This window comes from Acanthopagrus latus, chromosome 9 (genome assembly GCF_904848185.1).
Source record: "Acanthopagrus latus isolate v.2019 chromosome 9, fAcaLat1.1, whole genome shotgun sequence".
Taxonomy (NCBI): domain Eukaryota; kingdom Metazoa; phylum Chordata; class Actinopteri; order Spariformes; family Sparidae; genus Acanthopagrus; species Acanthopagrus latus.
This window is the reverse complement of record NC_051047.1, coordinates 23121770-23143409: the sequence shown is the minus strand read 5'-3', so window position 1 is coordinate 23143409 and position 21640 is coordinate 23121770. Positions and strand designations below refer to the sequence as shown.

At 41.4% G+C, this 21640-nt stretch overlaps 1 protein-coding gene across 2 annotated transcripts in view; it reads left to right on the top strand.

Annotated features, from left to right (window-relative positions):
• The window catches only part of ptpn4a (protein tyrosine phosphatase non-receptor type 4a), a 75122-nt gene continuing 53482 nt past the window's right edge, over nucleotides 1–21640 (top strand). Inside the window, exon 1 of one of the 2 annotated variants that reach the window (XM_037108968.1) lies at nucleotides 1–552. The gene's annotated coding sequence lies outside the window, so the exon portion shown is untranslated. The remainder of the gene's footprint in view (nucleotides 553–21640) is intronic. The other variant, XM_037108969.1, reaches the window with a different exon arrangement.

Sequence of the window (21640 nt, the reverse complement as noted above, 5' to 3'; positions counted from 1 at the left end):
GCTCTGCTGATCGCCGCTGTGCTGCAAGGCAAGACGGGCAGAGCAGAGCAGAGCAGCTGCAGAGAGAGCAGGGGACGCTGACTACAACGGACCGGGCTCATATTGGGAAAGTCACAAACGCAACATTTGCCTTTCCTCTGATTTGATACCCAAATATTTTCACTCGCGACCTCTCCGCTGACCACGACTCTCCATTTTTACGCCTGCGTGGGAATATATTTTTCACCCCCCTCGACCTGAAATGACTGCTAGTCGCCGTGTCTAGCCAATGGTTACTGCGGGGGCTCCCGTCTTGTGGATTATCCGTCGTCGCCGAGCCAGTTGCATGGTCGAGCCCGGAGGAGGCCCCGCTCTGCTGGATGGATGTGTGTGAAGCAGCGCCGGACTCCAAGTGCTGATGAAGACGGTGATAGTGATGATGCTCGGGTTTCATCGGCAGCGGGTGAACTGATCTTGGATGTTCGGGCTATATCGCCCCCACACAAACCATTTCCTCATACAGCAAAACATATATTCCTTAAAAACTGGACGCCCCTGGAGCAGTTTATGACGGTAAGAAAAAAAAGACGCTCATTCACAGGCCACCAGTTTTTTTTTTTTTTTTTTTTTACAGCCAGCTGACGTTAGCTAGCTAGCTAGCTAGCTTAGCGCTGTCACTTTTATCCAAGTTGCTCCTCGCACAGCTAAAACGGCTAACGTTGCGAAATAACACAGAGTTGACGCTTATCTAAAGGGCTCGGTTTGTTGATACACATGTGTCTGTTCGAGTTGGGTTAGAAGGAAATACAGTAAATACCCCTAACGTACATTTTTAATCCCCTAACCGTTGTAGCCAGTGGTTTGTGTAGCTTCGCCTGTTAGCTAGCTCATTCAATATCTCGCAGCATACTTTATGTAGCTGCGAAACGGGAGCTAATCCCTGTGTGCGCAGCGTTGGTGAGCGTTTTAAATGTTTATTGAATTGGTGTTTAAAGGTTGCTCGGCCCTCCTCAAGTCGACATTTATAATTTAGTTGAACAAGGCCGTTAATAGCTAATTCATTACACAGCGCACAATAAGCCCTTTAATGACAGAGTCCAGGTGGCGTTCAGGGGACCCAGGCAGTTGGCTTTAAATACATATGACATTCCTGTATCGCGTCTGAATGCCATCGATTAGTGATTAATGGGATGATTTGCTCCTTGGTGAACAGATATATTGCATACAGATCCTCCATATGAGATAATTTTTTGTTTGTTTGTTTGTTTGTTTTTGTCATTCATTGCACCGGTTGTTAAAACGAAAATGTCCAATATGCTTACAGCGCATGAGTAATTGCTCATTTTCATCCCGACGTGTTTGCCAGAAAAAGCAGCCCATGTCTGCTAACTCTGTGGTATTAAGTAATGGATGTGATGTTTTTTTTGTTTTTTAAAAAAATTTATTTATATTTTTTGCTGTGATGAGGCGTCCTCCTTTTTCTCGATGACGTAATCCTCCACCATCCCTGCCACATCTTTTGGGTCGCAGTCGGCTCCTCCGCTGCCTGCTGCTCGCCAGTCTGCTGCCGCTGCTGAGATCATATGGACCCTGCTCTGTCCTGTTTGTCTAGCCTGTATCTCTCTCTCTCCCTCCTTCCCTCCCCCCTGTTCTCTGTTCTTGTCCTTTTCTCCGTCTAAACTGCACAATGACTTAAAGAAGGCAGAGGGCTCAGAGGCAGGACTGGTTCTGAATGGGATGGGAAGGAATTGTGAATGAAAATCCAGGAGCTGTGGAGGGGAGGGGGATCAGGTTTTTCCAACCCTGAATGCACACCACACAAAAAAATTAGTTATTGGGATATGGGTACATGTTCGTGGCGTGACTCTTCACCGGCCTCACGATTCCGTTACGATTCAGCTGTCAGCGATTCAAACGCAGAGATGATCTCAGTGAATGGCATCCTCGTTGATCTGTGTCACTGCACGTGGCTTCTTTCTCGTCCTTTTAAATTTCCTTTTATTCGGAAAGTCCTTTCAATAATCACACCGCTGCATCTATTCAATACATGAACATCACCAAAACAAAACATTTATCCATCTGCAGTGCCTCACAGGTTTGTTGTGATCTCCAGTAATATTGCTTTCACATGGCCGCTTTAAGATAAGGAATGTATTGACTCTGCTGCACACACACACACCTCTCTCAGAGCTGAATGACCAAGTTGACAGCGCCTCCTCAGATCTTGGCTGATTAGCTGGGCTTGCTGTAACTGTTATTACTGATGGCTCTCGTCCAAGTTCATAAAATCCAACATGTGGACCGAGATGCCTCCTACATAATAAATGTTGCACTGTAACTTTTATTGAGCAATATTGGACAAACAACAATCAACGTAAGCCGCGGACTCTCGATTGTGCTCCGTCTCTGCATCAATGCATAATCTTCCAAGTCAGCATCACGATGTATCTTGTAATCGAGGAATTGCCACATCTCTGGTGCGTAGCATTATATATTGGGGCCAAAAATATTCACAAAATGCAAATTTAAGACTTTGGATCTGTTGCAGAATAAGCCATCAAGCGAAATATCTCTAACTTTATTTGATTACTGTATGATAAGGGATCCGTGAAGGTGGCACCAGAAGCATCCAAGCTAAATGACATGATGTGTATATCCTTTGTAATTTTGCTGTTCTTTTAAAATTGCCAGTAGCTTTTCTACGTTATCAATTCAATAAGAAATGGTTTGTTTGTGACGGTATGTTTTTCTTCAGGGCAGATATTGGTACTGATGACAACTTACTAACTAACCATCTTTTACAAATGTATAGATGCTACAAATATATCAAAATGAAATATGATAATAATGGTATGAGAATATGTGAAAAAAAGTAATCTAAAAATGAAAACTATACAAGCTAATTTTATTACATTTATGCCATTGGGTAGCCCCAGTATGGGTTGGATTTTGGAAAAAAAAACTCCAACATATTTCACATTATTGTTGCAGATTATGATTATGAATTAAAGAAATTGGTTAAAATCCCTGAAGGAATCCATTTAACCGAAAAACTCGGCAGATGGGGGTCTGAAAGATGGGGGTTTTGTGCTTGGTCTTGACCTGAATACGTTGGGGAATCCCCGTCTGATGGTCGCTGAAGCTGAACTACTTATCTTGGGAATTATGCCTGCCATGTTGCACATTTTTTATATGGGACACCATTCCAGGCTGTTGATTGCCACCACATTATATATTAAAGCTAAAGTGGTAGTCAGGATTATTTTGCCACAGTGGATTCTGAGCTCGACCAGAGTCAAGTAGGAGACTTGGGTTTCTTTAATGACACGATCCTGAACATCCCTTCTCTGATAGCTGAAACACACAGAAGGACCGGTGGCTGTGCTCCAAACGCCACCCAGCAAAGTTTTTTGTTATGGTTTTACCGACATGCACTGTGACCAGTTTTTGTTAATACGCATATTATAAATTAATCACTGGTGTGCTGGAGAGAAGCCTGTAGTTGACTTGAAATGTATTTGCTGTCCCTCTGCTGAACACGAAGAAGTCCTAAGTTACAAGAGTGGCTGGACTCAGCTGGTGAAGATGAAATTGCCTGTAGCAATGACCCTGGTTTACTTGAGCAGCACACCTGGACCTGCCATCCCCCTGGTGTACAGCAGAAGTGTGTATGGGAGACAGCAGATAGTAAGAAGTGAGGCGGAGTGAGAGGAGGACATGGATACCTAAAGACAGAGGGGGGCACAGGTGTGGCAGGGGTAATGGGGATAAACTGCACCTGGTAGCAGGGGTAATGGGGGGGTCTCATGGGAGCAAGTTGGGACTTAAGTATAATCAGCAGATCAAAAGGCAGCTTTCTAAGCTGTAACCGTGAATATGGTGATGAGGCAAACTGTAATCTACCCTTACTGTATTCCCTGACGATTCTCAGACAGCCACAGAATTTTTATGTGTTGGTTTTAGTGTTGTTACGATGGCACGATAACCATCACAGAAAATATCAGTTTCACGTCGTCACGGTATGACTCAATTATTATTGTTATTATCAGTTAGAATCGATATAGATCTGAAATATATAGAGTCCGACCAATATGCATTTCTTGGGGCTGATGCCGACACCAGTCTTAGGGAGTAAAATTCTAATACTGATATATCGGCCGAACACAGGATATTTAACAGTTTAGCAATAAACTTAACTGTCTTAAATGACATCAGTGAACTGAAACAGTAAATAATACCAATATATCTTTGATAAGCCAACATTGGCCAATAATATCAAACATCCAATATGTTGGTCGGCTTCTTGAAATGGATCATGGATCAATATCGGCATATGTGTTGGCCAAAATGTTTGGCAGACAAAGATGAATGGAGTGATTTATACTTATTAAATTACCTGTGATTTTTTACAGTTGCAATGCACTGATGATTTGGACACTGAAGTTTGTAGCTCCAGAAATCCAGCATCGGTAGGGCTCTTCTTGACACTGCTGCAACCTTAGTTGGTTAACAGTTGGCAGAAATGCCAGTTATGTCTGCCAGTCGTCTTGAATTGCATTTTACAGGCCTGTAATTTATGCATATAAACTGTTTGAGAAGCTGTCGGTCAACACTACCTGTAGCTTGAAACCAAAAGGCAAAAATTTAGTTACCTTAAGAGTTTTGCCAGCAAATTCCTTCTTATTCCTCGATTAATGATATTCTATTGTTTCAGTCAGAGCTGGAGAAGCCATTAACTGAGGCACAGTGTTGAATAATTCTGTTTTACTGCTAGCGCTACATCTTAAATGCAGTGGTTGAAGGGTGCAAGCATTATGCTGTTTCATTACTGTTAATGTGGCAAGCTAGGAGGTGCAGCAAATTCATGTCCACTTTGACATCCTCAGGCCTCTCACTGCTAATTTATCACCGTGCCGCTTGTGCAGATGTGTCTCAGCAGGTTTGGCCAGTGCCTGTAGAGAAGATGCATAAAGATGACAGCTTCCTGGTTAAACATCATAAACCAGAACACACATAGCAGAGAAGTCAAAGGTCAACCATTGTTCCTGCCCGGTTGAAAGGCTGAGATGTGTATACACTGTGGGATGGGCTGGGAGCACAGGCTGTTAGAGAATTTATGGGCCCAAATTCTGTGTTTTTGAATTCTGTTTTATCTCATAATCGTGCCACTCCAGGAGGATGTCATCTCTGTGCACCGTGAGCTTTAGCTTCTGCCTTTCTCGCCTGCTTTGAGGTGTCGGCTCTTCCTTTTTCTCTCTATCTGTGCCTGACACCTTATGTCTGGTTAGTCTCAGTGTTGGGAAGGCACACCCTCAGCGTGGTGCTCAGTTGTGCTGACAGCTTAGTATTGGTGTTAACTGACAGTGTTAGTATGAAGACTGCTGCCTGGGTGCTGCAGGCAAGATACATTATCAGGCTTCAAAGATGCTAGCATTTGCGTATCTTATTTTAGTAGGCCTGCCAGGGAGAGCTTCGAAAAATGTGTTGGTATTAATTAACTTTCACTTCTGTCACCTTTTCATGTAGTTTTCTGTTTAACTTCTCAGTAAAGGTAAACCCTTACCACAAATGAGAAGAATCACACTTGTGAGTGAGTCAAATTGACATACCTTTTTTTAAGATTCCGCATTAGATCCTCCTCTTTATTTAACTGAGACAAGTCTCTCTGTGACCTATGCTGACTGTCGGTGACAGCCCTGTCAAAGAGCAGCCTGTTCATGTTTAACCAAGAGGACCAGCTGCCTGCCCATTCTATTATAACCCTTGGAACGCTCACAGTCCTATTTGCAGTTGGGGAGAGCAGTAACCAGACCGCTTGATAGACAGAGTTTTGCCATTTCAGTAAAAGCTAGAGTTGGCAAGTGTCTCAAGGAGCATTATTTGTTGTATTTGGAGAAAAACACCCCTACAGCAATCAACAAGTCTTGTATTTTTTTGGTTGGATACTTTCAAAATGCAGCTTGCTCGTGCTGGTTTCTAAAATTTTACCAACCCCAGCTTTAACAGTGGCGGCAGACAGACCTTACTGTTGCCAAGTTACTGGAGATTTTGTGCCAGCTTATCCCATGAATTTTTCGTGTCATGCACTGGTAGTTTCATTAAGGGAAATCACTTTTCTCATTATTCTTGAATTTAATGCAATATTGTCGCCATACATTTACAAATGTGCCTAATTTGGCACCGGCTGGTAGTACTCCCAGGTCGCCATCATTGTCCTGCGCTGCAGCGCTTTCAGTCTGTCTGACTGGCAGTCCTCAAGGGAACATGAAACGGCCATCCATTCACATAAATTTCTAGCCAGATAGCTCTCAGAAAGGCAGCTAGTTAGTGGTCTGTTGCTGGGGCGGATATGGCACAATTCTGTAGCGAAAATCGTCTCCCGAGCCCCAAACACAGCTGTGTTTATTCTGTACAAGATACGACAGCTACAGAGTGCCAGCGAAGCCAATGAAGGTGCCTCGACAGATCTAGACTTCCAAAATGGAAAGCAAGAAGTGTCATATTAATAGTTTTGCCACAAAAGTTTTGATTGGTAAAAGAATCATGTGATGGCATTTCTGTGAAAAATCATTAAATGCCTCAGCAATATCTGTTCATGGAGTCTGTTGCAGTTTCAGCTCTCTTTCTTTCCCATTTTTGAATTTTACTTTGGATAATTTCTCGTCAGATGAGGGTCACCTCTTCCATCCCCTCCACTGACACGTACTCCTTCTCTCCTCTCTCCCTCTCTGTCTCTCTCTTGGTCCAGCGTTGGCGTATCTGGATCATGCAGAACTAATCAGATGAAACTGCACATTATGGTAATGGTGTTCTCAGTTAGCGGGCACTCATAATGGTTTGATTAGCTGAAACAGCATGTTATCCAGCCAGGGAGAGGAGCTAGAGACAGACCCCCTACTTCTTACTCAGGTTTGGTAAAAATATTCACTGTATTACTGTGTCTGTCTTTTTCTCAGGACTGCCATCAAAATGACTCAAAACGCTCTGATTTATTCAGTGAGATTGACTTTTTACTCCACTAGCCCACAAGCCTGTAGGCCTTGGCAGCATAAATAGAGGCTCTAGATATCTGTTGTAATTCATCATCAGTATCAGCCCTATTATGAGTCACTTGTGTGCTCTAACCCAGTTTCTGAAAAATGCAGGGCTAGATTATACCAACGGAGAGAGAAGATGAAGCGAGCTAGATTATAGTTCAGGGGCTGCGTGATAGACTTAGCTGGCCTTGCAGAGGTTGGATTAGGACAGTGCAACATAAAGACATTAAAGTATTAACATGATTAGTTATGATCACGGGGTGTGTGATGCAGCAGAAATGGCCTGGAATGGGAGGGAAGGTGGCAGAGCAGGTAGGAAACACAGGCTAACAGATTGGCATCAGTGGGTGTTTGGTGTATTTGAAGCAGTAGTAAATGTATAGCCTTTGTTGAAATGTGTTTACTTCATTCTCCTTTGTTATTAGTTTAGAAACTTAATTCCTGTTGGTCTATATTTTCCTGAACATGTGAAGATTATCGTGACAGCCTTTTCCTCACATTATCCATCCAGAGCTCTGTAGTCTTTAGAGATTAGTTATAGATTATTGCTGGTAGGGGTGGGCAGTCTTGCAGTTTTAGATTGTGGGCAAATCAAATTGCATTGGAGGCCCTCACCTGTTTCCAAACTTCACAAAATGTCATTGATGAGCAGGTGAGCACCATGTGAACATACCAATGGAGTGATGTAGCCAACAAGATGGCTGCTAATTGGATGACTTACTTTACGTGGTTCTTCCGTGGGTTACATTTTGTAATTAATGCTAGGCAAGTTATGGCTAGCAGAGAAATTCCATTGCTATTTCAAGTCTGGCCATAGTCTACAAGGTGTTTCAAAATTAAGAACAATATTGCAATTAAGATTGGGCAACATGATTGCAAATAAATAGAACATGAAATACTGATGGGCATCTGGGAAAATGGTGCCTCTATTGGTCGCTGAACATCATTTATTGATTTCACTGTTGGCATGTTTGGTTTGATCACAGTTGCACACATTTCTTGTCTTCGCTGTCTACCAGTGTTGATGTGTTTGTGACACGGACACGATAGCGCTTCTTATTGTGTGAACTGTAGTTGCGATTGGATTTATGGAAATGTTCCAATGTGTGTCCAATCATTAGCAAAGCAAATGAAGTTGGAGCTGATGTTACTTGAAACACAATGGGACGGCATGCCAGGGATTTTCGTTTTTTGCAAATGGCCAGAGACTGATGCGATCATGTGGGCCTTTTCAGGGAAGATGTCTTTTGAATTTTTAGGCACAGAGTTTATATTTTATTTGGATCTAGGATTTCAACTTTTGCTTCAATGATTATTTTCATACTAGATGAATCTGTTGAATATTTTCTTGGTTAACAGATGAGTTGTTTGGTCTAGATTAATCCTCAAAAGTCTTGTTTTGTCCACAACCCAAATATATTCACTTTCCTGTCTGAGAGGAGTAAAGAAACAAGAAATAATCACATTTGAGAAGCTGAAAACAGAGAATTTAATTTTTTGTCTGTTTTTCCTTTTTCCTTTCTCGGAATAACAGCCATCAAGTAATTGATTAATTGCTGGGTCTCTATATGAATGTGAAAAATACTAGAAATGTAGTTAAAACTTGGTTACAAATAAGAACAAGTGAACGATACAATAGTACCTCAGCACTTTTCTTCTGAGAGCGAGGACTCCTCTCCAATGCAGCCCCACCCCCATCTTTACACTCCTCAGGTATGTGAGTACAGCTGGCTCCTGTGTCTTTACTCAAGAGTTATGCTCAACTACGTGTTTTGGCTTGTCCTTTGCTTTACTATCATCCTCTGTACTATCCCCCAAAATGCATATAACACTGCAACACTTGCCCTTCAATGTACATTACCACAAGAGGTCGACCAATTGTGTATTTTTTAATATATAGATTGACGACTTCCAGCACCATTTTCAGAAGGTGTGTAACGATTTGCTCAGCAAAGAGTTAATGTATTGCCATGTGCCTATTATAACCTGCTGCGTGTGCAACCTGAGCTTAGTGTGTGTGTGAGTCAGCTTCAGATCCTCAGGTCTGCCTTTGAAACAGCTGCTTAAAGAGCCTTGAATACCTCAGGAGGTCAAAGGACACAGTTGCTTAAAAACAGTGGGACAGAGCCAGAAATGGATTGCCTGTCTCGTGTCCCCCTCATGAGAAATTACTGAGGTCTCTTTGTTTTTGACCCCAGGTTCAGATGAATTGTAAAGTATTTTCTCTAGAGTTTAACTTTATTAAATGCAGGGATTATAGAACCTATTTCCAACCTGAGAAGCTCTCCCTCAGTCAGAATGAGCTACCAACAGTAAATGAGTTGCATTCTTCTTCCATCATTTATTAAACAACCAAGAAGCAGAGACTCTTACATCGGCTACCATGTTTCTGAAGTTTCCTGCCCTCTTTTTCAAACATGCAGTGTGTTTTTGTGCGACACTTGACAGAGTTATTTCTGGAACATCAGCAGTTTACATGGTGAAACCTTGTTTTATCCGCTGCTTGTTTTGCTTGGAGATCTGTGGAGGAAGCGCAAAAGCATCCAACTCAAACAAGAACATAAAGAGCAGTCTCACAACTCAGGACATCAGTACTGCTGTTTTCCTTTTATACCGCTTCGAATTTCTCCACTGTCGGCCTCGTTTTCTATCCATCCTACGTGCTCTCATTTCTTTTTATCCCGTCTGGTTTTCTAATCCTAGTCTGGCATCTTATTCAAGACAAAGATGTTTGCGATTTCTGTCTCGCCATAATTTCTTCTCTGTAGGCAACAGACAGGTGCTGAATGTAGATAAGGGCTGTGAAAATCTTGTCACTTTGCATGTGAGATGATGCAGAGAAAGGAGGAAGAGGGAAAGGACCGACAACATGCGTCGAAGGATCTGGTTACAAAGGATGAGGCATGCTTTTTAGGAGGGTGTGTCCGCCCATGTGAGCTTGGATCACCTCCCCGTGCTCCTTTGTTGACATCTGGGCATAACCTTTCTCATCTTTAACTCATAGCCTGAGGATAGGAATGATCCTTTCCTCAAGCTAACCATTACACAGTAAATCACAACTCCATTCTGTGACCCTTCAGGGCCATTTTGCAACTAAATACTTGGCGACACTATCCTAACACACCAGAACTTATAGAATCCTGCGGAAGTACACTTAACTTATTTATTTTTTCCTCCCAGTTTAATAGCCACTTAGAGGGAAAGAGATCTTGGAAGTTTGTGTGTGCAGACTAGGGAATTGGATGACATTATTAGCACAATAGTAATAAGGACAATTGACTCTAAATGTATTTATATCCCTATATGGAAAATGCATGTTTGATTAGACCCTCTACAGAACATTTATGTGACAGCGATCTCTCTTTGAAGGCATGCTTATGTAGGATTTGTCATTTGCTGTTGGTAGACATGCAACCCAATCACCAGAATAAATGTTGCAATACACGGATATGGTGCAACCTTTCTAATGGTGACATTTTCTATATATATGATATAACAATGCTATGCTGTCAGCTATGCTGATGATACGGTTATGTTTAAGCACAAAAAACACTTGGTAATAGTATGGAGAAGATCAAGTCTTGTCTTAATATACCTGTTTTAGTTGCCCAAAACATGGCTGAAAGTGTCCTAAAGATTTGTTAAAAACACCTGGTTTTGTTACTGCAAACATGGCTGAAAATTGTACAGAGGTCTCCTTGAAGATATCCAGTGGTGTCATGCTTACGCTGTGGTCCCCCCTCATAAAAATATCCAGTGGTTTTACAATTAAAAATGTTGAAACTCAGTCTTGAACTGCGGTTACTGGCTTGGCAGCCTTCTCACCTGTTGGGCTGGTGAGCCACCAGACCAAATCATTGAAAATCCTGCGTAGTATATCTTTAAATGTCAGAAAACCATCACTTTAACATAGCAAACATAGTCTTTGCTGTGAGAATTACACCAGCAGACATCAGCCCGTTCACAGTGGTGAAGAAGTGAAAATAGCAGAGAACAAACAGAACAAGTCGACAGGACGTTTAGCGCCAAAAGGTTTTCTGGGGAGCTGCTGAGTCAGCCCTTGAATGAAGCAAACAACAGCGGACATAACACATAAAGCATGTTCCTATCGAGGTTGAATGCACTCATTTGTTTTACCACATGAATTTACTGTACCACCATTTAACTATAAGGCTTAATATTATGATTTGCAAAATCTGAAGTTCTATATTTAGCCGTCAGTTCTCTGTTTTACCAGAATTTAAACTTTGGATGAATATTCTGACTTTATTTTGTCAGTTTGTCAGAATATATTTTTAGAATAAAAGTAAAAAAAGGGGAGGAAAGAATTAGGGTCATGTGACTATCAGCTGTCTTTTAATTTCTATTCAAAGCATTCATTGGTTACTTTGCCAAAAGATACGTAAATGGCAACATTTTCTGGAGCCTTGTGAACTCATTCTCTTGTTAACAGTCAATCTGAGGAAAATATACTGGTCCACCAATTAGTCAGTCTTACAGTCTATTGATCCGTTTTACTGTGTGTTGGCCGGCTAGTTATGCACTGTAGCAGCTTGTTGTATCTGCGGGCATTTGTCTAGATGTTTCTGTGTGTCTGACAGCCATGGGTTTGCAGCAATTCTCAGTAGGAAAAACAAATTGCAGTGATTTTGCACTGTCAGGTCCTGTCTATGTGTGTCTGTGTGTATGTGTGAGCTTATATACAGTATCTGTGTGCAGGAAAGCAAGCAAGCAAGCAAAATGGACAACCATACCCTGCGAGAATCGTATATCTGTGTGTGTGTGTGTGTGTGTGTGTCAGATATGAGAACGAGAGGACAGAGAGAACACGAGAATAAGATTGTGTGTGTATGTGTGTGTCAGAGAGAGTGTGTCAGAGAGAGAGAGGGAAACGGGCAGCCTCGCCACTATTTTCTAGGGCAGGCTATCAGGCAGCGAGGCAGCAGGGAGGGATAATAACAGAAGCTGTTACATTCTTGTGGTTTCTCTGATTTCAGCATGAGGCAGGGGGCTGGCTCTGGCTGACTCACGACTGCACCGTGCCAGCATGGAAGCTGCTAGCAAGAGGACAATACATGACATTTCTTGGACACTTTAATCTAAGACGCATTAATTACAGGACTATGAATCATGTGCATGTTTCAGAACCACTTGCTCGAGCATTAACCTAGCAACTGATTCACCGTGGCTAAGCTACCTTGACGAGCAGTGGCAATAATCTTACTTTGTACCTTGTCAGGCTTGTTCCTCCGACCACTTGAGGAACTATTTCAGATGCTACAGTTGAGGACTGGCCCTTATTTAGATATAAGATATCTTGGTATATGACTGTGTTAGACTACAGTGTGATAATTTTGTCAACAAATTGTGCATATAGCAGAACTTAGCTGTGTGTGCAGGTTGATTGTGAATGGGATGCTGTTGTGCATATGTGCCATAGGGCTGTGATGGTGTGAGATTATTGTGGTGCGATAACAATATCATAGTTTTATGGTTCATTACAGTAAACGGTATTAATACCGAACAAAGGCAAATTTCCCTTTTTTGCCTATTGTGATATTTTGGAGTGTCTTCAAATGCTCATCGTGCGCAACGCAACAAAACACAGCACTGTTATCTCATTATTATAATGAGGCGGAAGACAGATGTCTAAGCATTCTGCAGAAATAAGGAATGCTCTAGCTAGCATGGTTATGTTTTAGATCAGTTTAAACAAGATTGAGTAAAAAAAAAAAAGTCTCATGGGAAAGAAATTACTTGTCATTTTACATTCTATGGTATACATTGAACATCTGTACATCTGGGTATGCTAAATTGTTCCGCGTGCATCTGTGTTTGTTGTCATGTGTACTTGTGTTGCTCTCAATGCCGTCGTTCATTTTCGTAACGTTTCTATTCTATACATATTACTAAATACTAAATCCGACTGCACAGAATAGCAGCATTCTCTGAAATTGAATCTGTTTCATTGGTTCATTAAGCCCTCACTTAGATCTGGGGTTGCACTAATCTTCTTTTGTAAAACCAGATTAATGCAGAACAGCTAAATCAAGCACTGTTTAACCCGTGTTTGTGAAACCCAGTTTGATGCTGTTTTATACCAGGTCAGTGCTAGAGCGGAAATGCCATCTGCTTCGTAACACAATTGCAAAAACATAACCTGTACTAGCCCACACACAACCCTGATTAGTTGACGCACTGTGGCTCTACTGCAGGCATCGCTTATCTTTCAATTGAATATAGGTCAAAACGGAATTGAAAACCATTGTATTTTGTTTTTATTCATATTTTACAGAGTCCCAAAGTTTTTTGAATCTAGGTTATATGTAAGTTGAGAATAAGTGTGAGTGTAATCTTAAATTTAGCATGCTAAATGCTGCATAGTGCATGGAAAAAATTAATGAAAATGATTTTTTTAAAAATACAGATATGTGAAATAATGGTTTATCTGCTGAAAAAATGTCTGTATAAGGCATCCTTACTAGTTTTGTAAGCTACAGCATGTTTTGGTCACATAGATATCAGAGCTGCAGTGGTTACTGTGTCAGGACTTTGACAGTCCACTGTGTTGAGTGATTCTTGCAGAAATGAAGCCTGATGGTGGGAGATTGGTATCAGCTGTTCAGACATGCACCTTGGTATTCTGCATGAAGCAAACTGTGGCCTTGAAAGGGATTGATCCAGATACACATTTCTCTGCCTTTAAACCTCAAGACCTGCACAAAAAAGGTGACTAATTGCTGTTTCAATGCTTTTCAGCAGCAGCAACAGCAGCAGTCTTATTTTGTACAGCGTGGAAACATTGTACAGGCTGTGTGGTGATCGTCAGGTTGGCCCACGCTTTCCTGTTTTGGCCCTGTTTACCAACCACAATGTGTTCCACCCACCTCCATCTCTTCATCTTCACCTCTTCATACAACCAGTGGTACAGAGACGTCCCCTAACACCTCTCCCACTCACGTACTTCTTGTTATATGAGCTATATAATACATTCAAACAAGCTGTTTAATCATCATCATCATCTCCATTTTTGAATCGCCACTTCCTCTCGGATTGTCTGTGTTGCAGCAGGGCTAACGGTTGCTTAGCTTCGTAGGTTAGTCGTTAGCGGTTAATCTACCTTAAGGAAATTAAATATATTGATTTTATATTTGATATTTTGTAGGTCCTTGAGCATTCATAGTATTGTCATATGAATCTCCCCACCTACGGCTGTAACTGCAGCTCTTGAGGGTCAAATCATGCTGCCATCTGACCTGTAAATGTTTCATAAAAAGTGACATGGTAGATTAAGTAATTTGAGTCAAAAAGATAGCAATCATCACAAAGTAATAAGTGAGAGAGAAGCGTGGCACAGTGTAAACCTTTGGCACAGCTTCGTAAATTATGCATCAAGCAGAATTCCCTTTCATCAGCAAAATAAAGCAGACACTATAAGCCAACAGTACATCCCATCCTTGGGCGCACATACACACACACACTTATACAATTAATTTTTTCAGATTTTTCAAAGCAGCAGATGTGGTGCACCAGTTTGTTTGTGTGGCCAAGTCTGAACTTGGAAAGACTTCGTATGGCGTGAGTGCACTCAAAATACAGCATCTCCTTAGAATTCATACTCATTGATACCTTTTTGTTCATTTTAGAAATGTGATCTTAAACCAACCCAACCATTACTTTGTTCAACATGGAATTTGTCTAAATCTAACTATTTGTAATTTCAAAGTTTTAGGGCAGTCCAAAATGGGGTAAAATGCTCTTTAAATTATGTAGGATTCCTAACAATTGTGTATTTTGTATAATCTGATCGTGGCTGGCAGAGTGATAGTTTCCACAGGATGTTAGTCAATGAAGGACCAGCAATCCCTTTTGAACCCACTCATAGACACCAGCCACCTAAATACAAGAAAATGTCATCCAGATTCATGCATCATCACTTGAGAAATTAATGAGAATGCCAAAGAACTTTGAGTTTTGTGCAAATCTATTCTGTTGTTTTTGTATGATCCTGCTGACAAACCAGCCAACAAAGGTGTAAATAATAACCACCTTGGCAGAGATAATGTATGTATTGGTTGTAATTTTAGTTGTATACTACTAAAGGTAGAAACAGTTCGCCTTTCCTAACAGGGTTAATAGATATCGTTGGTTTACCGCTCAACCTTCAGGCAGTATTTTTGTGAAAGTTAGGGTTAGACCGTATAATGATGCCAACACCACTGTGTGGTTACTATCTTGAATATTTTTAGTTTTCGTATTTCTTCTTAGTTGGTCTATCTATTCATCGTTTCAAGTTTTTTTTTAAATGCCTATAGTATGAATAGGCCCAGAGATTAAACTGTATTGTAATTTCTCTGAAGAGACCTTGACTCATTGTTAAGCGTGAAAGATAAATCAGGCAATCTCTTCTCAGTGCCCGAGCAGTGACCTTTTAGAGGCGGTTCGGCATTGATAATATGGGCACATTTTAGTAAAACCTTGATCGGCAGCAGGATGTGCAGAGCTTCCAGGAAAGTGACTGTTGTATTGCCTCTAAAGGATTAGGCTGATGATAAAAGCCTTTTTCTGAGTACTCTTTCCTCAACCAGCCGCTGCCTATCTCTCATTTTGAATGTCAACCCCCGTCTAATTCTGGTTCTCAGCAAAGAGCAGGGCTGGAAGACTACTTAGAAAAAAAGCTTTGGTATTGTGAGGGGAGACGGGTAATGAACGAGATGGGTTGAAATTTGATGAGATGAGTTCTGATTGGTTTAGTGTTTGAGTGTCAGGGCCTGGACAGCTATAGCTTCTAAGAATAGGAATCCAGGATGATCCTGAGGGTGCGGGGGATTAAGTAAATCATGCAGTCATCATGACATTATCACATGCTATCCTCTCAGCTTTTTTCTAGGAGACTCACATATTATATGACCAAAAATCATGCCTAAATATAAGCATGTTTATATGTTTGCTCTTTATTGTAACAGCACAAATGTGGAAGTTTTGTCTTCCCGATGTTCGGTGCTCGACGGCACTAAAGCACCAGGCTGAACAGTGTGCAAGTCTCGAGGGTTCTTTCACTGTAAGACCTGTACGAGTGCCTCGGTGCATTCAGGCAAAAACTAGAGCTTCTTTCACATGATCCGCACCAAAGTGCTGTAGGCTGTGTAATTCCATTCTTATTTTTAATTGTTTGCAGTGTTGATGCCCCGACTCAGCAGCTACTCAAGAAAATCACTACGCCCTGATGCTCAGACTTTAAACTTTGCCCTAGTTTGAGGAAGACTGACTGCCTGAATGCAGCCGGTCGTGTCATGTGAAAGCCCTCAGTTAAAGTGTACAGTACAGCTTGGGGCTATGTGCAGTGTGCTTTTGCTGCCTAGTTTTCAGGGCTTCAAGGGATGATTTTTTCCCACATTGTTGATTATTTCCTCTATTAATCGATTAGTTGTTTAGTTGTTGTTTATCAAGTACTGAAATAGTTGATCGATTAATCATTGCAGCTGTCGTAGATGCGTTTTCATATACAGCAAGTGAGTGAGGTTTATGTATTAAGCTTTGTTTGTATAGATACTGGATCACCAAGGTTACTTGGGCTTGAGCTTGAACAATTGACATGCTTAAGGGCCAAGATCAGCTCTATCACATGCATGAACATATTCATATATTTGCTTGCATGCACTGTGGGTGAGTGTAGTTTTTTCTTTACGGCGAGCATCACACTCTGGTTATTGATCCTCCACACTACTATACACAGACATGCTGAGAGTCTTAGAGATCTCTTATCAAAACTAGAATCACACGATGAACTGCAGGTACAATAATATTTGAACTTATTCAGTTGAAACACTTGGTGTTCTTGGGGACATCTTTGTTTAATTTGTGAAGTATAGATGCATTCAGGTTTTGCGTCTTGCTACGCGTTATCTAAGCTTGTTCCCATAAAAGTCTAAAAGAAGACAATAATAATACAAATCAGGAAATAACATTCAGTTCTGAATGAAAAGATACACAAGTGCAGACTAAATCCACGTGGACGTTATTGTTTCTGTCAGGTGTAAAGGTGGCCGCAGCCCTCATGCCTGTAGCTGTATTTTCTAGCCTAGCAGAGTAACTGCATAGCAGCAGGGGGTGTGTGTGCGTGGTGCAGAACACCTGGCCTCCCTGCTGGTGGGGCAGGAATGTGCAGGGTTGAGGTGGATGCGGGTGGAAATTTGCAGCGTGCTCAGAACACGACCCCTGCTAACATTTAAAGGTGCCAGCGTCAGCAGGAAAGGAAAAATCAGGGGAATGTGCTGCTTTAATCAAACCTGCATCTCTGTTTCTCTGCTTCCTGTTTTTCTGTGTGCGTGTGTGTGTGCGCACATGTGTGTGTGCATGTATGTGTGTGTCCACGTTACTGTAGAGAAGAGGGCCTCATGTTATATAAATGAGGCAACACTGTCCCACCCCTCTCAGGTTTCCATGTTGTTTTTTTGTTTCAAATTCCTTTAATTTTCTACCACAACATGACACTGTCCAAGTTTAAATATTATTTTGATATTCTCTTACTCCTTTAGTTCAAGAAAAAGTTTTTTCTAGGATCCCCAGAACCTGCTGCTGTTGGACATGATGACAAACAAAACCGATCATAATCTGGTTTACTGTCAGACACATCTGTGGTTATGAAACAGTTCAGATAGCTCCATCTGAAATGAACATGAGGTGGATATATATTTCCTGTGTTTGTTATGGCTTAATGGCTTTACGTTGGACCGGTTAGTTGTTGGTTGTTAGTTGCAGTGTTTGCTGAGAACAGGAAATGTAAGATGTGGCTTTTTCTGCACTGCTGCTAGCCATTCAGCCACCCCAGTTACATTTGTGCTATATGTAAATGAAAACATCAAGTGAAGTCGACCTCTTACCTAGGTGTGTTAACTGTGGTTTTTCTGACAGCAGCTATGATCATAATGCTGCTGACGCAATCAAACTGAGGTGTTCACCTTAAAGTTTCCGTTGTTGGAATGTTTTCTTCATGTAAATCTTGAGACAGTTATGAGCGACGTGAGTGGAGATATATGTATTTAAAGGCACTCAACGGGGTCATCAGAAATGTCAAGAATTATTTGAAGCTTTTATTTTCATGTAAGCTCGATGTGGTTGACATGATTGGGTGAATAGAAGTCGCAGTGTGGTTAGTACAGTGGTATAGGTGTCACAGTTAGGTATGTGTTTGTTAGCTGCTAAAGACAAACAAACAAAGGCATACCGATATGAATCACACACTAAAATGTTGAAGCAAGACACACACACCGTCTGTGTCTTATCCGTAACTCCAGGCGTGTCTTCCAGCTCCGGTATTTCATTTGTGCACAACATAGTGTGACCTACCTGCATGCCAATCATCTTGTTCTGCTAACCTCAGCATGTGTTGCTGACAGTTTACAGCTAAAGGTTTCCAGGGTAGGAACTGTGCTTTTGACATTTGGTTCTGTATTCCATGCACTCCCCATTAATTCATGTCATGTGCACATACACCCCCCGTGATTAATTTGGCAGCAAACTCTAACTGTGATGGGAAGCTTTATTCTAACAAAAACGCTACAAACATGACTGAAAGTGGAAACTCTCGGTATGAGAAGTGCTAGTGGCCACCAAGCCTTGAGGAACTGCGGCAGGCTTTGAAGCCAGTTTTCTTGGTGGCCCAGCCATTTAATTACTTTTTTACATTATGCACTGCGGCCCAACATTTATCCATAAACTAGCATTGTGACAGAGTCACCTGTAAAACACTGGATACAGTTTATTGAGCATCACAACCCCCTCAAACTTACTTAATCCTTTCGATCAAATACAATTTGGAGAATCCTCATTCAAGTTAGCCAGGTGCTAAACGGGAAGTTAGCTGGCTCGTTTGGCTGAAGTCTCTAGTGCGCACCCTTTGTGAGCTGCTCAACACGGTACTTGGAAAGCCTAATATTTTTGAGGTAGTGCACAAAAAAATTAGTAGCAAACATTGCTACCACAAAAACACATTGAAACATTGTTTTGCAGCCTTTGTCTCTTCTAACATAAGAACAGTAATTCGAGAAGATAACTGCAGAAAGACTCAGTACACAGAGCAAAGTGTTTGATGCAGGCGAGGTATCTCTGTGCATTTGCCCTCCTGTGCGACAGGAAGTGCATGTTAGCCGGGTCAAGAGGAAACGAGAACCTTGAGGGGGGAAGATGAAAAGAGCAAACTAGCTAACGAGCAGGTGTAAAGGAGAACAGGTGCAGGAGGATGTATAGATGCTCAGATAGGATCGGAGAAGAGAAGACCATTAAAGGAGAGAAAGGTGGAGAGGTGAACGTTTATTAGCTGATATATGAAGGTAATATGATGGTCAGGTGAGAGGACGTGAGATAGATCAAGAGGGAGATGAGCGCAGCGTTGACCAGAAAGAGCTCCGGCTGAAAATCCCCATCACTCTCCATTATGTGCGACTTTGATTCAGTGGGAATCTCTGTGACAGGTGTTAGGTTTTTATGAATGGCTCTGTGTGTGTTTGTGTGTTTGTGTGTTTGTGTGTGTGTGTGTGTGTGTGTGTGTAAGTAAATGGCTGCTCCCTGGCACTGATCACTATAATTTGCATAATGGACTCACAGGCCATACTGACAGTTAAAGACCGAGAGGAGAGGAGAGAGAAAAATCATGGAGGTGGGGAAATGTGTTTCAAGGAAAGCCTCTGGTGTCGCGGTCCAGTCATACGCAGATCTGATTCTGGTTTTAAATCCACTCATTTCAGGAAATTAACACATGCTGCTTGGGTTGGGAGATTGTACTGAATTGTTACTAAGACAGCTTTTCTTTTACATCTCTGGTTACGTCATCTTGCCTTGTCAAACACGGCAGCAACTATTAATATAACACATTTCTGAATTGTGTAAGATAAGAGACTTCTCCAGACTTTTTCTTGATAGCACTCCGAAATTATTGGGAATATTTTAAGACATTACAGACATTTTAAGAATAGACAAGTCCATAATAAAAGAGATGGTGGATAAATGATGCAAAAAAGTCAAGCGTAGCAGCCAAACTGGGGAAGATATCAGCCAATCGTGTTGTTGGACTGAGCGGAGTGCGCAGATGAGATTCAGGACTGTTTCAACTGATTTGTTGTGAGACTTCTAATAAACTTGAAAAAAGAGGGTATCACGCCACGTTTTTTCAAAGATTAGACATTAAACTCACATTTGTTAAAGTGCCCTGGTGAGATGACCCAGTTGTGTCACGTCACTACACTCTCTGTTGAGCCGTAAAAAGAAGCTGGTGTTGTGAAACCATGTGCGCTTGGAGTTAAAGTATGAGGTGTGTGGGGAAAATGGTTGTTTTAAAACTTGTGTAAGCAGTTTTTATCAGATGTGACTGACTATTCTAGCATTTTTTATGTCCCGCTGACCATTAAAGGTAAAGTTCTAGCTCTCTCCCCATTCATTAAGTTAGTGGCCTGGTCTTGTTCACCCCAAAATAACTGTCTGTAGGTGTTACCAAGATAGCTGCTGAGTGGCAAGACCTGCCTATAAGGACTTTGTTTGGTTCACAGAAGAGGGAAACGATCCCGGGCAGCCGCCACTGGAACCAGCTCTACAAATGAGTTTAGCCTAATCTTTATCTGAAACTGTGAAGTAACACTGGGTTAAAACAAAATGAATGGACAGCCCTGTTAAAATGTTACTTTTAAAAGTTCCAACCGTGATAGAAAAAAGTTTGTTTTACTTAAATAGCACAGGCTGTAATAGATTGCATCCTTATTGCTTTTGTCTTAAATCCTTTTTCGCTCACCGATCGACTCACCTAGTTTGACCCTTGTGGCTGTCAGTTGGATAATGTTTACTCAGGTATATTTTACTTTGGCCTGTGTGAAACCCACAGGAAACCTTGTGGTTCCCCTCTGTTGAAGAGTTGTTCAAGCTGCAGTTTTTCAGATTTAAAGAAAAGTGTTAAGTTAAAGATTTAAGATTTAAATCAGGTTGTCCTCTGATGATAGATGGGGGATGTTACCGCTTAATTGAAAATGCAGATTTGGCATTTGATGGAAGCGTTAACAGACAGGGGAGACAATGAGGAAACCAAAACACATAAATATGTCATTTTGACTTTAAAGCTGCTGTTGGTAAAATACAGCTCATTGCTAAAATGTACTTCAAGCTCTTCTTCTTTCACAGCTCTAAATAAAAATAGAGTAGAATAAAAATAAATGCTCATTATAAAAGGCATGTTCCTTTCACTGCTGTCGCACGTCTTTATTAAGTTGAAATCCAAAATAATAGGCTTTAAGCAGCTGAGAACTGGATTGGCCTGCCTCATGTTTCCCATCAATGAAGCAAGACGGGCTGACTCAGGTCTTTTCTGAAGAGGCTTATTCCATGAGGGCTCAGTGAAGTTCAAGCAGAGGTTTGCAGACGTCTGCAACTCTGCGTAACCGAACTGTGATGAATCTGAGACAAACCGACCAACCCGACTAGACTTTCTCCTCGCATAATAATCAGCACAACTGGCTTACGTTTTTATAAACTGGACCGCACACTTAAACTGAGAAATAACTTGCAACTCGGCCAAATTATAGTTAAAGTTAAATTAAAGTTTTCTCTTTTCATGTTTCGCATGAATGGTTACAATGACG